The following is a 15,510-nucleotide window of genomic DNA, read 5'->3' on the forward strand; positions in this document are numbered from 1 at the left end:
AGAAAGGTATCGCTGCCACCAGTTCTGACCGCGTATGACGCGGAGACGTCCTCTACGGTCAGAACAAATTAAAAGACGGAAACTTAGATAGTATTTATTTCCGTTGGATTCGTCAGTGTTCTGGGTCCCATACGGGTCCCTCCTTGAAACTCTGTGTTGGGGTGCGTGGATTTGAAATATAGAATGATACAGATAATGATACAGAATGGAAATCAAAAGAAATGTTAATACCGTTTAGTGTGCAAAAGAAGGTAAATTTAATTCAAAGTAACTATTGAAGCTAACACAAAACTGAATTCCAGATAACTATTGTTTGAATACTGAATAGATTCTGTTAAATACTGATAATTACCATTAAACGAATTCAAATTAGAACAATACTGATTTACAAGGGTGCGACGACAGCCGCGGATCGGCGTCGCGCATCGCGGGCCCCCACCGCGGCGGCATCCCCACTCCCGAGTAATTAGACTATAAGTAGGACCGATCGATGCGCGGATCGATGAGTTGCCTCGGGGCTTCGGCCCCGAGGGGACCTCCTCGGAGGTCCGGACCGGAGCACCAGAGCTCTCGACGCCATGGCTGACCTGGCGAAGAGATCTCTGGCCAACGGGCCGTAGCATTGCACTACGCTACGACCTGGCAGCTCCCCTAGATCCAGCGGCCGTAGGCGCCTAGCCTCGTCAGTCCCGTGGTTGACCCGGGGTGACCAAGCTAGTGCGCGTTCATAATCTCTGCTGGTGCTTCCGCGGGGATTCCGAACGCTAGCTTACTCGGCACCGCAATTTGCCTTTGGCAGCCGATTCCGTCCAGCTTTGTGGCGTTACCCAGGCTGGCCAGGATTGGTCGTCGACTCGTTCGCTGTTCGGTTCTACCTCGGCGTACGAGAAGACGAGCCGCGTGAGGCAAGCGGGCCGCAACTCCACCGCAGCGCGAAACACCGCAGCGCGATTGAATAAACACCGTCGGCCCAACCGGGCCAATCCTATCCCGACTCGACCTCTCTTGCGTTTGCGTATGGTTGCGTTTGTTTGCGTTCGCGCTCCGTTCAGCGCTTTCACTCCGCACTCCGACATCGCGCCGTTAGCTTGTAAGACCGCGTAGCAATGGCTACGACCTGCGCTAGAATTAAGGCCGCGTACTTTCTGTGACGGACCGGGTTCCGACCGTAGTTCATAAGTCCTGTACATTAGGCTTAAGCTTGGCTCCGCGCGTCTAACCACCAGACGACATTTCTGATTGTAGCTCCCGAGGCAGGAGAGCACCGCACGACCAGCCGGCGAGGGCAGCCGCCGTTAGATGCCCCCTCTTTATTTAATAAATATTTATTTTTCCTACTAACACCGACTCATTATTTACCGACCTGTTCCCATGCGAACCCTGGCACGGGGAAAACCGCCGCGGTGCGCAACGCCGTGCGCACCGAACCGACCGACCCCGTTACAAGGGTAAAGATGCTTAACCTATTGTTTAATATAAATGTGATTGAAATCGGAAAAGATATTTGACCTTTGGTTTACAATGAGACTTTCTAATATAATTATAAACGGATTTGAAAATGAATTTTTCAATGTAAGACGACTGCCTCAACCTAATATTATAGGAAAATAAGATTTAGGCGGTTTCTATCCGCAAGGTAACGACCTGAATGAAGAGGCGCTTACAACCCCCGGAAGGGCTTTACAGGTCGTCCCTGATAAAGTATCGTAGTCGAAACAATCGTCACACGCAAATTCGCGATGGTTCAAAATTCGGAATATTAATATAGCGAATAAATTATAATCGGTACCTGAATGTGGGAAACGAGACGATCTAAAATGAAGAGACTCTTACAACCCGTAGGCTTAATAGATCGCCCGTTTTGCCTTGTCGGAATTCAATTATAATGCCGTGCTCGACAAATTAGTACAGAACAGGCTTACCGTGAGAATGTAGAATGTAATAATACGATAATGTTATCGTTGAAAAATCGCTGTTGAATCTGGAACACCAAGAAAGATGAGAGGCTGGTGTCGCACTAACAGTTGTCGCGCACCCGGTTGCCGTTTATTGCAAATGAAAAATTAAATAAGACGTAATACAAGACAATTACAATTTCTGGAAAATAAAATAATAAACGCGAGTGAATTTAATACGAAAAATACGTGATCAAACGGATTAAAAGAAAGAGAAAAGATAGAATTTTAATAGTGTGAAATGAGTTTAACGTGCGCGTCTCTGAGTCTTTGCCGCGTATCCGGAATTTCACCCTCGCGACACTCTGCCTAATACGTAGGACTTGCCGCGCAGCTAAATTACACGAAGTACAATCGACAACTCTATCTCTAGACGCACGGGCTCCCGTCACGACTTACTCGATTGTTCGACGAAGAGTGATCAAAATCGATCGCGATCCTAGCCGGAAGGGCCCGTCGCGAGGACGATGTCCTTGCGTGGGGACATTTTGGCAAATCATAGCGCGTGACGACAGCGCCGCGTGCATCGCTATTGGTTGAAGGCGCGTGCTAGCTAAATTCCTCTAGATCATGCTTTCTCTCTCTCTTGGTGTTCCATCCCTGTCTAACTTCGGTGTTTCTACGCTTTTCGATAATTTCGTATATTAGCTAACAACGATGCAAATATCTATTAACAGTTTAAATCAGTCCTACTGAGCAATAAATATGCAGTTAATTATGAATAATCGTTGGATTTTATGAATGAATAACGGTTGGCGATCACGAAGTTCTTTCTTTAACAATTGGCTTGACCATAATCATTCGTTCGTAGATGTTGGTTCGCAACACGAATTGCGCTGGTACGCACGTTGTAAAGCATTCGATGTTCAATTGCAATTTTCAATATCTTCTAGTCTTTACTTATTAAGTCGAATATTCGTTATTACATTTGTAACGTAGTTGGTTCGAGAACGTTCTCGCTATTCGAAAATTACCGTTAGGTTTTCGGTTTCAAGCAAATTCTCGGAATTCGATACAAAGACTTTTATTGCCACGTTCGACCCTTCGCCTCTAAACAGTCCTCGAACGCTTGCTAACGTTTGCTTGCGAGGGTTCTCATTCCTTGCTCTTTCGTTCACACAAATATTCAATACGCTAGTTCATCTCGCGTTTTCATTCCAGCATTCAGCTCATGCACACAATCGGATTAAGGACCGACTGGCGCCCACGCGTGAAAAAGAGGAGAGTATCGGTTATAATTTCAGAGATAAATTGATCTTTACGCTTTTGCGCAGTTAGCCTGAGGAGACCCCTATAATGCGAAGCACTGGCTAACCGCGCAGCGAACGCTGTTTACGATACCTCTCCTCGGTCGAACCGAGTTTTTCTATCTCGCATTTCTGTTACTATGCAGTTGAGCACGACGATAGTTTCAAGGAGGGGTATTAACTGAAGAAAAGAATTGAGAAATATGAAGAGAATGAAAGGATAGAAAAGACAAAAGTAGAATAATTAAAAACTCAAACTCTCCCCTGTGCATTTCCCACATGAAGAAATCTCTTACAACCCGAAGGCTTGATGGGAAAGGACAGAGTCAAGGAGGAAATTAAAGAAAGATGAAGTAGTAATTCGTCCTCCTCACGTCCCTTACATGAGGAGACTCCTACAACCCGAAGGCTTGACGTGACAAATACAATAGTGTTTATTGCTTCGAACGACCCTTGATTTTCGAACGGCGCACAGTGGGGCAGGAGTCTCAAAAACCTGGCATAAATTATGTAGCTCCTTTTTTCGGTGAATTAATGTGTGATTGGTCAATGAGAATATAAAACAACTCGAAAGAATCCAAAAACGATCGAAGCGTAACCTTTTTTTAATAACATAATTGTTTATTACAATATTATTACATATAGTTGTAGTTAGGATTATAGTTGTAATTGTAGTCGTAGTTGTATTTGTAATTATAGTTAAAATATATAATTATTGTTCGTCTGAAGAAATTTCAGATGAGCTAGTTTCAGAAGAACATATAGTACTTAGCTGATATGCTGGAGTCTGTGCAGATTCTAACATGTTTAGAGCATCTGCAGGAAATGATTTTAATTTTTTTGGTGGTAGCTGTCGCAGATTGGAAATTATAGGATCCGAAGATATTAATAAAAAGTGGAAAATGTCTTCGTTGGTATTATATCGAGACGATTTCCGCAAAAGTTTATTGCGAAATAATTTAAAATCTTTGTTTCTGGCCTCTTGGGCCTCTTCGCTGAGTTGCCCAATTGGCAGTAAAGCATGGGTTATAATTTCCGCACCGTGAATTAATATTTTGTGAACGGTCGGAGGTATAGAATACCAGGGATATAATTTTACGAAAGCTTCTGCTGTGGCTTTCGTATAATTTGTAAATTTATTAATGTTTATCTTATATCCGCTAGAAATAACTTTCATTATAATACTAATTCTACGTATAATGTCACTATCAACGCCAGTAATATTTGCAGACACTTCATGATTTTCAAAAAACCTTCTTGCGGTATTACCGTCATTCGTTGTACCGAATCCGGGTTTAGGTTTATCAACGATCAAACCCAATTTAGTTTTGAATTGTTGTTGTATATAATTCTTCGTCGCTGCTACAATATTTTTATGCTCCTCACCTCGGGCTTGCCATTTTTTTATAGGTAATTTATATGCAAGATGCAGCAGGCACTCAAAGCACCTAATCCATGCGTGCAGCACAGAGAGACCAAACTCAAGATTAGTTGTGTTCACTGTAGCACTATAAACTAGTTTAAGGTTACTAAAGTTTTTTGATGTAAGTCCACATAAATAACACTTTTGGGTTGATGTTGTTTCTGTTAACGCGTTGCATACCTTTCCGTCAATCATTGTTAGCAGAAGCTTATGTTTAACTACAACATTCATTCCATCCAAATTACATGTTGAAGGCTGCAACTCGTCTATCTGTTTCTGGATGTTGACCTTTTCAGCTACTATAGTAGAATTTGTTTCGGTTATAAACTGGAATCGAATGGGCCAACAAAAACGGGTCGATGATGTCCGGGGATTTTGCCAAATAATAATATTATCATCCGTTGCAACGGATTCACTGCAACACACTTAGATTGGCACTAATGATGTCATAAACACAATTGAATCGGAAGATTCTTCGTCGTCAAATTTTTGTTTATATTCGCTATTTCCAGATGAGCCATCAAAGCCCTATTTGCTTATCATAATAAGATTTTTAAGTTGTTCCAAGTTTAGATTTTTTAAAATATCGATTTGGAGAGACAACAATCTTGAAACGGTATGGTTGAGCAGAGCTTGCAGTTTTACTTCCGCAGACGAAGACGAAACACTAATGCAATTGCTGTCTGGGTAACACATTTTTTTTGCATTCTGTACAATTTTGTACGAGGGAAATCGTAATTTGTCTTTCGATCTTATAATGTTATATTGATGACGAGTGAGTTTACTGTAAAATATCATTGCTAACGCTTCTTCTGCTGACATCGTTTGTACTGTATTATTTTCAAACTTTTTCGTCGCTCTTTTGTATTCTTTTGCACGAGAAGGTGAGGAAGATGTTAATTCCTTCACTAATTTTGACGTCTCTGTTTGTCCCTGTAATCGCAAACTCATTTGTGTTGCCCATGCCAACTCGTCAACACTTCGCGTAGTCCTCAAATCCTCTGTTTTAAAACGCTTTGTTCGCTCCGAACAATCACGGAACAACAATTGGTGACGACCAACCCCTGCTTTTGATGTTGCGGAACTAAAGTTTTTGAATGTTACAACACCATTCAACCAACTTCTATTTGCTTTTAAAAATTTATTTTCAATTCGGTAAGAATCAGTCCATTTGTTCCTAAATGTGGATATGAAGCGAGACCACGATTTTTTTAAAGAAGCTTCCTTATTGTGTGGACACATTGTGCGATTTACAATTTCTCGATACACGTTTTCCAGTTTTCCATTAAATGAACTTTTTTCAGAAGACTTAAACATATTAAACAGATCCATCCTGGTTATTGTAATACAATTATTTGAACGCGAATCTGTAAAATAGAAAAGCTATACAAAAATAATATCTCACAAATGTGCGACAGCGTGCACCTTTTATTTTATATTATTAAAGTCAAATAGGTGTTTGAAGTTAAAAAAAGATAGTTCCTTCAGGAAACACTTAAAACACTTAAAGAAATTTTGCTGCATCTAAATATGTATTCTTGTACTTACCTTCTGATGTACTAGCCATATTAATTTGCTCTTAAAAAATACAACAGTAAAATAATAACTTATATTCTGATCAAAGTGTATGAAACCAGATTGTGTTTTCGTAACTGAATAATTAAACAAAACAGTTGAACTAAACTCACGTGTTTTATTTCTTCCTGTTGCTATAAATACGAGCACTCATTATTAAAAATAAATAAATAATACGAAGCATTTTTAGAATATACAAGCGTAGAGGAAGAAATAGTAACAAAAATATTTTACTCACAGCTAGAATTGTGTGTAAACCCATTACGCGGTGGCATGTACTACAAGAAAAATGTAATCGCTTAAAAAATGCAAAAAAGTTGCAATCTTTTTTTTCGGATTATATAAGCCAGATAAATTTCCAAAGTTTAAAAAAAAAAGTTTTGTTTGGACGCGCTGGGAACCTAACTAAAAGCTTAGGAATATATATACATTTTGCTGTTTTTTTCAAAACAACAGAAAATTCCACTGTATTTACATATTACAATATTTTCTAAATGTTATAATGTGTAATCTTTTATTTAAGATTAAGACGAACAACCCATATTAATTTGGATTTTAAATACTGTTACGTATTCAAAAGAATTACGCTTATAGGAAGACTTCTTTTTCTCTTTATTACTAATCTGACTAGCAATGCACAATTTTAAACTTAAATAATATCGACATCGACTTTCGAATGTCTTTATTTGCTTTCGATTCTATAAAAATAGGTTATCAACTATAATTTAATGTCTGAAAATCGCGAATTTTCAAATATTCATATTTTCAATTTTTGCCAGGTTTTCAGGGCTTCGGCCCCACTGTGCGGCCACAGTAGGACAAAACGGCTTTTGGCGATCAAAATTCTGTAACTTCGGTTCCATTGGAAATATTTTAATGAAATTTTGGGAAGCTTTTGCCTACATTATGTTACTTAAGTTGTATCAATATAAATCGTATTGAACTACAGGGTGTCAAGATATTCACGTATAAAGTGTAACGCGTTCAATATCCATCACTTGTTAGACATATTTTATGTCTTTTAACAAAAATTTGACTCAAAACTGTTAATAACTATAATAAAAACGGATTTAATAATTAAAAAATGACAAGACATGTGTTATTATAATATATTTATTTATATTTATTATGATTTATACCAAATCATTCGTGAAAATAGTTTCGACAATTATGAAAATTTATTATGGCATATTGCAAAGCGGAAATAAAGTTTTGGATGACGAATATACACGTCGAATGCAGTTAACTGGATAATAATCGTATCTGGTACTGCTTTTCCATCATCGTGCGCTGCGGCCAAGATGGGTGTAATTTATTTCAATCGCCATTTTTTTGAGCAGTGGCAGGGTGGGGTAGCCGTTTTTTTCTGATTCTGATAGAGGAAGGTTCACTCTTCACTACAGTAATAATCAAACCCCGCACAAGTGCACACATTTTTTTAAAATCAAACGCAAAGTTGAGATTTTAGTTAAATGTACTTCGTTTCAATCAGATCCTATTATTTAAAAAGTTGCTAACATTTTAACTTATTTTATGCGCTGAATAGAATCTATACTAATCTAGTAAACTTTGTAATTTATTTGAATTTTATCTTTCCGAGTAAAATTCATTAGTATCGTACATTGAAGTTACGGATAATATCATCAGCGTTTCGTTTTGACAAATTTCTACTGACTTTGAGTGCGAACCACGGCAAAACGGAAGCAAATATGAAGAAACAGATTACACTACGTTAAACTACAGTTCATTCTCTATCGATGTATGTAAATAGTTTTTCAATTTTCGAATTCCCGAAAATCGACTTTTGATGGCCGAAAGCCGTTTTGTCCCGCTGTGCGACGGTCAAACGTTTGCGACGTTCGCTTTCATAAGGGTTCTCATTCCTTACTTTCGTTGTTTAAATACATATTCATTCGTCCATTCTTTCACGCTATCATTCCGATCAGGTGATAATGATCCTTGTTGGACCAGCTGACGCTTTGTGCAAAAGAGAGAGAAAGAGTGTTCCAACAAAGAAGTTATTACAGTTTTCCCGTTTCTACGCAGTTAGCAGGGGAATTCCCGAAATGCGAAGCACTGGCTAACCGCGTAGCGCTGGTGTTATGCTACGGCTCTATCTCTCTCGAGATAAACCCAAGTTTTTGTGCGATGTTACAAACTGTATTGTGTTACTATGGTTGGCGACGATAGTTTCAAGGAGAGTCACGCAAACTATTGTAAAAAAGGAAATAGAAACAACCTTTCCTCGTGTACCTCGCATGAGATACTCTCGTAACCCCAAAGGGCTTGACAAGGTACACGAGTCCAGGGTAGAGCAGATAAAGAAGAGAAAGAGATAGAAGAATCCAAAAATAGAGAAGAATTACATATCGCATTATGTGAACTACCATTAATCGAGATACTGTATACTACCTGTATACTGGTTTTTGGTCGACGTGATATGTGTATAGAAACAGTAGAGACAGGCGATTGCATTCTGACCCATACCGCCAGAGTAGACGGTAGAATACACGTAGGCGTACGTAGAATTCAATGTAGTAGTAACAATACTTTTTCACGAATATCTCAGAAATTAAAGCTTTCAGTTGATTATGCATAATAAAAAAGTTCTTCAGCATCAAGCCCCCGACAACATATTAAAGGGTCATTGAAATCAACCTTTGTTGAGATTAGAAACTTCTCGTTTTTTTGCAATAAAAATCGTTCGGAATGAAAAAATGCAAAATGTTTTTTTAACCGGACCAATCGAAAGACATACTCTACAAGATGCAAAAGGTTTCGTTCCGATTGGTCCATCCATCTCGGAGTAATCGGCGAACAAAGCCAGGAAAAAAAAAAAATAAAAAAAAATATACTGATCGAATTGAATATCCTCCTCCTTTTCGAAGTCAGATAAAAAAGTGAAAACTACGATTTCGTTGATTTTTCACTTGCGAAAGACGTCAAAAAGGTAAAACAGACCACAAATTTAGTTCCTCGTTTTCTCTGTAGCGCGCAGTTCGTTCGTTTTCTGCGCTCGACCGCGCGCTCATTCGCAGCTCGTATATGTGAAGAGGCGATGAACTCCGGCGCTTGAATTTCTTTTCCACGCGACGTTCTATCGATAATGAAACTACGATAACGATTTTCAACCCATGTGTCACGAGACGTACTATCATTATTTTTTGTTGCTATTATTATTCTTTTTTTTGCTGAAACAAATACTCCTTCCCGATTTCGATGATTTTTGGATATATTATAAAAATCGATATTTTGAACAACTTTTTCTTATACATATAAGGAGCGGTCTCGCTTAGTTTCCGAGATATTCGCAAAAAGCTGCCTGTAGTTGTTAATCTGTGACAGCATACATATGCATCAGATTGGTTGCCACTTTTCTGTTTAGAAACGAGGGTCGAGCGACAGTAAAGGTTTCGTTCACATATACCAGACTCCAAGGTATGTCTATTCAAACTCAATTACAAGTGAATGTTATTGATGTAATCAGTTAGGTTAGGGTATATATTTAAATTCGGCTGCCGTAAAGCGGCTGGCAACATTTTTCTGAAATAATAATAAATTAATTATAAAAAGAAGTATAAAAAGAAATTGTAAGAAATGAAAAAAAGCCATTAAAAATGCGGATTATATATATTATTGAAATAATTTGTTATTATTTCGCGTAATAAATTATTTCAATAATATATATAATCCGCATTTTTAATGGCTTTTGTTCATTTCTTACAATTTCTTTTTATACTTCTTTTTATAATTAATTTATTATTATTTCAGAAAAACGTTGCCGGCCGCTTTACGGCAGCCGAATTCAAATATATAGTCTTACTTAACCGATCACATCAATAATATTCACTTCTAATTGAATTTGAATACACATTTCTCGAAGTCTCGTATATGCAGTTATGAACGGAGCCTTTACATCCCCGACCCTCGTTTCTAAACAGAAGACAAATGGCCAGCGGATGGCTACCAACACTTATGCATGTGCTGTCGCAGGCGCACATCTATAGGCAGAATTCAATGTGTTATATCGAAAGTTTTTCGTAAATATCTCGGAAACTAAGTGAGATCGTCGCTTATATGTACAGGAAAAAATTGTTCAAAATGTTGGTTGCTATAACATATCCAAAAATCATCAAAGTCAGCGAGGAGGTAGTTGTTCTGCAGTTTGACCGAAGTTACGAATAGCGAATGAAAATAAAAATATCTTGCATTCAAATCATTATATAATTTTTTATCTGAAAGCATGTATTTCATATACAGTAAAAGCTGATAGATGCAAGAGGGATTGGGACCTAAACAATGCTTATAATCAGCCGAGGTGTCGATTCGATGTTTACATGTGGCTCCACCCGAACGTGAATGTAGAAAGGGACAGACAGTGGAGGAGAGAGAGGTCCAAGAAATCAAAGCGAGGAGCCGAAACGTATCGGGGTGACTAATACTAATTCAGCGATAAAACTTTTTTATTTTTGACTTTTTTTCAATGAAACTTTTATTAACGCATTCATGAGATTTTTCTGATTAAAATGATACCAAACACGATATATTTTGAATGGGGCGAGGTTATGGGGCGCTGTGAAAAATCCAGGCGGGCCGCAGTCAAAACTTAGCGAAAAGAGACAATCCCAACATTCAGAAAGAAAGAAGGACAGCATGACTGTAGTGCGTCTCACTCAGCGTTCGGGCGATGTTGCCTTTTTCGCTTGCCTTCGCAGCACAGTTCGAGTGACGTAATCAAGCTAACGCTTGATTCTGACTACGATTCCAAATCGGCAGCCTTTCTACTTAGACGCCACCTTATAACTACTAGCTTATAAGTTATAACTTTGTCACGTGACTTGCTCTGTATTATCCAAATAATGGCGGAACTCGTCTGTGAGAATGCAATCGCGATTTTTCGCTTTTCGTCCTTATATGAAAATATTTGAGGCTGGGTGAGGGCTCATTCGAAAGAGAAAGGTTCAGTGCATCGCGCTCTGGTCATCGTTTGTGTCACAAAACTCTTTTAGTGACCTAAAAATACCTTGGATTCTGCGGATGTGTTTTCTCGATTTTTCCTCTACTTTGAACACTCATATTATTAGATATTAACAAAATCTCGTTCAATTATAACCAGAGCGCACTGCATTGAACCTTCCTCTTTCGAATAAGCCCTCACCCAGCCTCAAATATTCTCATATAAGGACGAAAAGCGAAAAATCCCGGACCCCTTTTTAGGCCCATTTTTGCCGGTAATGTCACCTCGCTGCATTACCCGAGTCTACCCCCTTAATGCTGTAACGAAAATTAGTTTCGGGCAGAAAATGCAGGCGGCGCTGGTGTCGATACAAACACGTATAAATGATATCGGTGAGGTACACACACACAAGCACATGGTCCTTATATACGTGTGCATGGTCTTACTTATTCAAAACTTTGAAAAGTAAAAATAAAGGGAAGGAAAAAATTACAACAATATATGTGCAGTAATGGAAATATATTACATTTTTACTAAAATATAATAAACTAGCTGTGTTACCCGGCGCTGCCCGGGTGGTATTTTGTCTGTGAGTGTATGAGAAAAAAAGATGAATGCTGAATGCGGGAAGCAGCACCAACAGCGTCACCATCCATCCCCACCGCAGAGGTACGAAGGTATTCCCACTACTATGTGAGCACAGTAGCGGTGGGGATTAGCAGTTATGCTGAACTGTTCTGCGCTACGATTTACACAAACGAAATAAACAATATTTTATACGTTTCCCGATGCAACAGCGTAATAAAACTGAGCCTATGTCCTTCGCAAGGTTATAAGGAACACATAAAAGAAAATCGGATCAAAATCGAAGCAGTAGATTTGGAGATTACCCCGAACAAAGAAAATGCTTACAGCTTTATATATTAGTATAGATATATGTGTAGGTTTATACATATAATAAATATATATATACGTAAAAGTACATTAAAATGAACAGTAAGTAGAAAACAAAAGAGCCAACGCTCAACGCAAAAACCGCTCGATGATCCTCAAGCCAACGTTCCCTTCAACTGCCGATTTTTCCATCCCTCTCTCTCCAACGTTCGCTTTTCTCCTTGACCTCTCCTCGTCTTCGCCCCGCCTTCCCGCCTAAACACTTCAGCGTTCTGCGACATAGCGGCACGTGGCCTACTTTATCTAAATCTAAATACTTTTAGACCTCCCACATTCGGCCATCCTGCAGGTCTTCGGACCCCGAAGACAATCCCAAATATGGCTTCATATAATCCGTTACCGTGGACGTAATTCTGGGCCCTTCTCCGTCACCAATTCGCACCACTTCATATCTATCATTTCTTTTCACTTTTACCATTTTATACGGTCCAAGGAACTTCGGCTTGATTTTTAAACCCGTACCAAACTGCGTTCTTTGAATTACTACTAGATCACCTTCCTTATACTTAATCGCTTCCTTACATTTTTTATCATAATTGCGACGATTTTCCGCTTGAATCTTAACAATATTTTCTTTGGCTACACGCCGCAAACTATCGCAATTCTCGTTGAATATTTCTATTGCCTCTTGCTCAACTAACGACAGAATTCGCACATCTTCTTTCTGTCTCATTTTCACACCAAAAAGTACTTCAAAAAGCGTCATCCCTACTGCACGCTGAAAACTACTATTTATACATTGTTGCAATCTGTCAACACGTTTATACCACTGATTTGGCTTTTCTAACGAAAGTTTTGTTAGCACTGGAATAATTATACGGTTAATGCTCTCAACTTGACCGTTCGCACGTGGTACGCCGGTAGTGATCGTAAAATGGTCAATGGACTCCGACGCACAATAGTCCTTAAATTCCTTCGACGTAAAGGCCGCACCCTTGTCCGAAATAATGCGCTTGGGATTTCCGAAGGTCTTTTGTTGGGTAACTAATTTAGCCAATACCTCCGCTGCATTCGTTGTTTTTGTCGGGTATATCCATACAAATTTCGCAAACGCATCTATAATTACCAAAATATACTTATACCCTTTACCCGTCGCTACCATCGGTCCTTGATGATCTATGTGATACGTACATAGCGGCGTATCACCCTTCGCTATAGGCGAGAGCATGCCTTCTTTTTCCCCTTTCTTTCTCTCCGCTAAAATACATGGAACACAACAACTTATCACTCTTTCCACTCGCTCGCTTAAATTAGGTATATAAAATTCCTCCTTAATATGTTCTACGACTTTTTTGACGCCGAAATGACCATTCTCGTGTACCTTTCGTATGATATCCACAGACATACTTGTTGGTAGTACGATAACATTTTTATGTCCGCAACGCTTGAATAACAAATTATTTTCTACCGAATAATCTTCATATGGTTCACTTTCTAATACCTGTTTAATTGCCCTAATGCGTTCGTCTTCGTCTTGTCTTTTTCGAATAACCTCGTGTAACTTGTCCTCAATTATAAAAACTGGATATCTACTGAGAGCATCAACATGTTTTAAACGTTCACCTGATTGGTGTTCCATTTTATAATTGAATTCTTCCAGAGTCAGTGCCCATCTGGCGACTCTAGGGCAAAGATCTTTTTTGTATAACGTCTTTTGAACCGCCTCGCAATCAGTAATTATTTTAAAATCTAATCCTAACAAATAAACACGAAATTTTTGCACCGCTCTTACTACCGCTAATAATTCTAATTCGTACGAGCTATACTTCTTTTCCGCATCGGTAGTTTTCCTACTCATATAGTGAATGGGGTGAAACATCTTATCCTCACTATTCTTTTGTAACTGTAAGCCACTTCCTTTTTGAAGGTACCTGTAGCCGTTATTGCGTCGAAGGCGAGTCCGGACCGGCCGTTGACAGTGTTTTGTTATTAACGCTTTTTCGAGAAAGCACGGGAACGCGTCGAGGCAGTTCGGCTATGCCTCTCGTTGCGAACGAACACGTAAAACCGCAGCATCATTCAATTTTCAAATAAAACTATTCTCAAGCTATTTCGACCATCCTTACATAACAAAACCGCCCCATAACCATTACAACTGGCATCTGTATATAATTCTGTAATAGCCTGTGGCTGAAAAATGCGCAATACTGGTTCACCGGTCAATGCAGCTTTTAATGTGCTAAAGGCCCGTCTCTAGTCTTCACCGAATTGAAATTTAACCCCGTCCTTCAACAGATCTAATGACGGATACGCTATCCTAGCATAGTCCCTTATAAACTTCCGGAAATATCCCGTAAGACCTAAAAAGCTCTGTACATCTTTCTTTTTCGTGGGCTCTGGGAACGCTTGTACCGCTTTAACTTTACTTGGCGACGGACCAACTTGACCGTCCCTAATCACATGTCCCAAAAATTCTACCTGAGGTTGAAGAAGTCTACATTTTTTCCAGTTTATACACAAACCGTTTTTTCCCGCGACCCCCAATGTGATCTTTAATTTTTCATACGCGTCTTCTTCGTCAGTACCCGGTACAATTACATCACCAACATAAATTCTGACTATCTTGCGTTTAACTAATTCTTCAAACACCTCATTAATAAATCGTATGAAGGTAGTAGGACTAATACAGAGACCAAACGGTGTTTTGAGGAATTCATACTGTCCGTCGGTTGTTACGAATGAGGTATACTTCCGACTGTCCTTGGCGACCGGTACATGAAAAAATCCGTTTTTCAAATCGAGTTGAGAAAAAATTCGCGCCCCCGTCAAAGCATCGATACAATCTTCTATTAGAGGCATGGGAGTACACTCTTTAACTATTCTCTTATTTAATTCGCGATAATCGATACATACCCGATACGACCCGTCTTTCTTCGGTACTATAATAACAGGACTCGCGTATTCGCTTCTACTTTTAGTTATTATACCGTCTTTAAGCCATTCTTGAATTTGCGCATCTAATATTTCTTTTTCTTTCCAGGCTAAACGTCTAGGTCGAAGTCGAACGGGGTTCTCATCGATAACCGTAATTCGTGTTTCAATCGCTGTTTTAAATTCTTTAGCCGGTTCATACCTTTGTATAAGATTTTGTACCTTAACTTTATACTGTCCGCTAGCAATGTCTACTTCATTCTGATCAATACAGTTAATACTTGCTAAATCATTCGTTTGTACTTCTTCCGGCCGATTCTTCTCTGCATCGATGGTGTGTTCGACGTTTCCGGCTCCACTGCTCGTGCTTTCGTTCTTCGATATCACTTTTTTTATTACCACTTCACCTTGATTTATATACACTTTTACATCTTTCAAAAAGTCTTGTCCCAATATTATTTCGGCGGACATTGCTTCGTTAGCCACCACAAACATTTCTACATCAAAACAATTATTATCAACGCGCAT

This window comes from Osmia lignaria, chromosome 5, assembly GCF_051020975.1.
Source record: "Osmia lignaria lignaria isolate PbOS001 chromosome 5, iyOsmLign1, whole genome shotgun sequence".
NCBI lineage: Eukaryota > Metazoa > Arthropoda > Insecta > Hymenoptera > Megachilidae > Osmia > Osmia lignaria.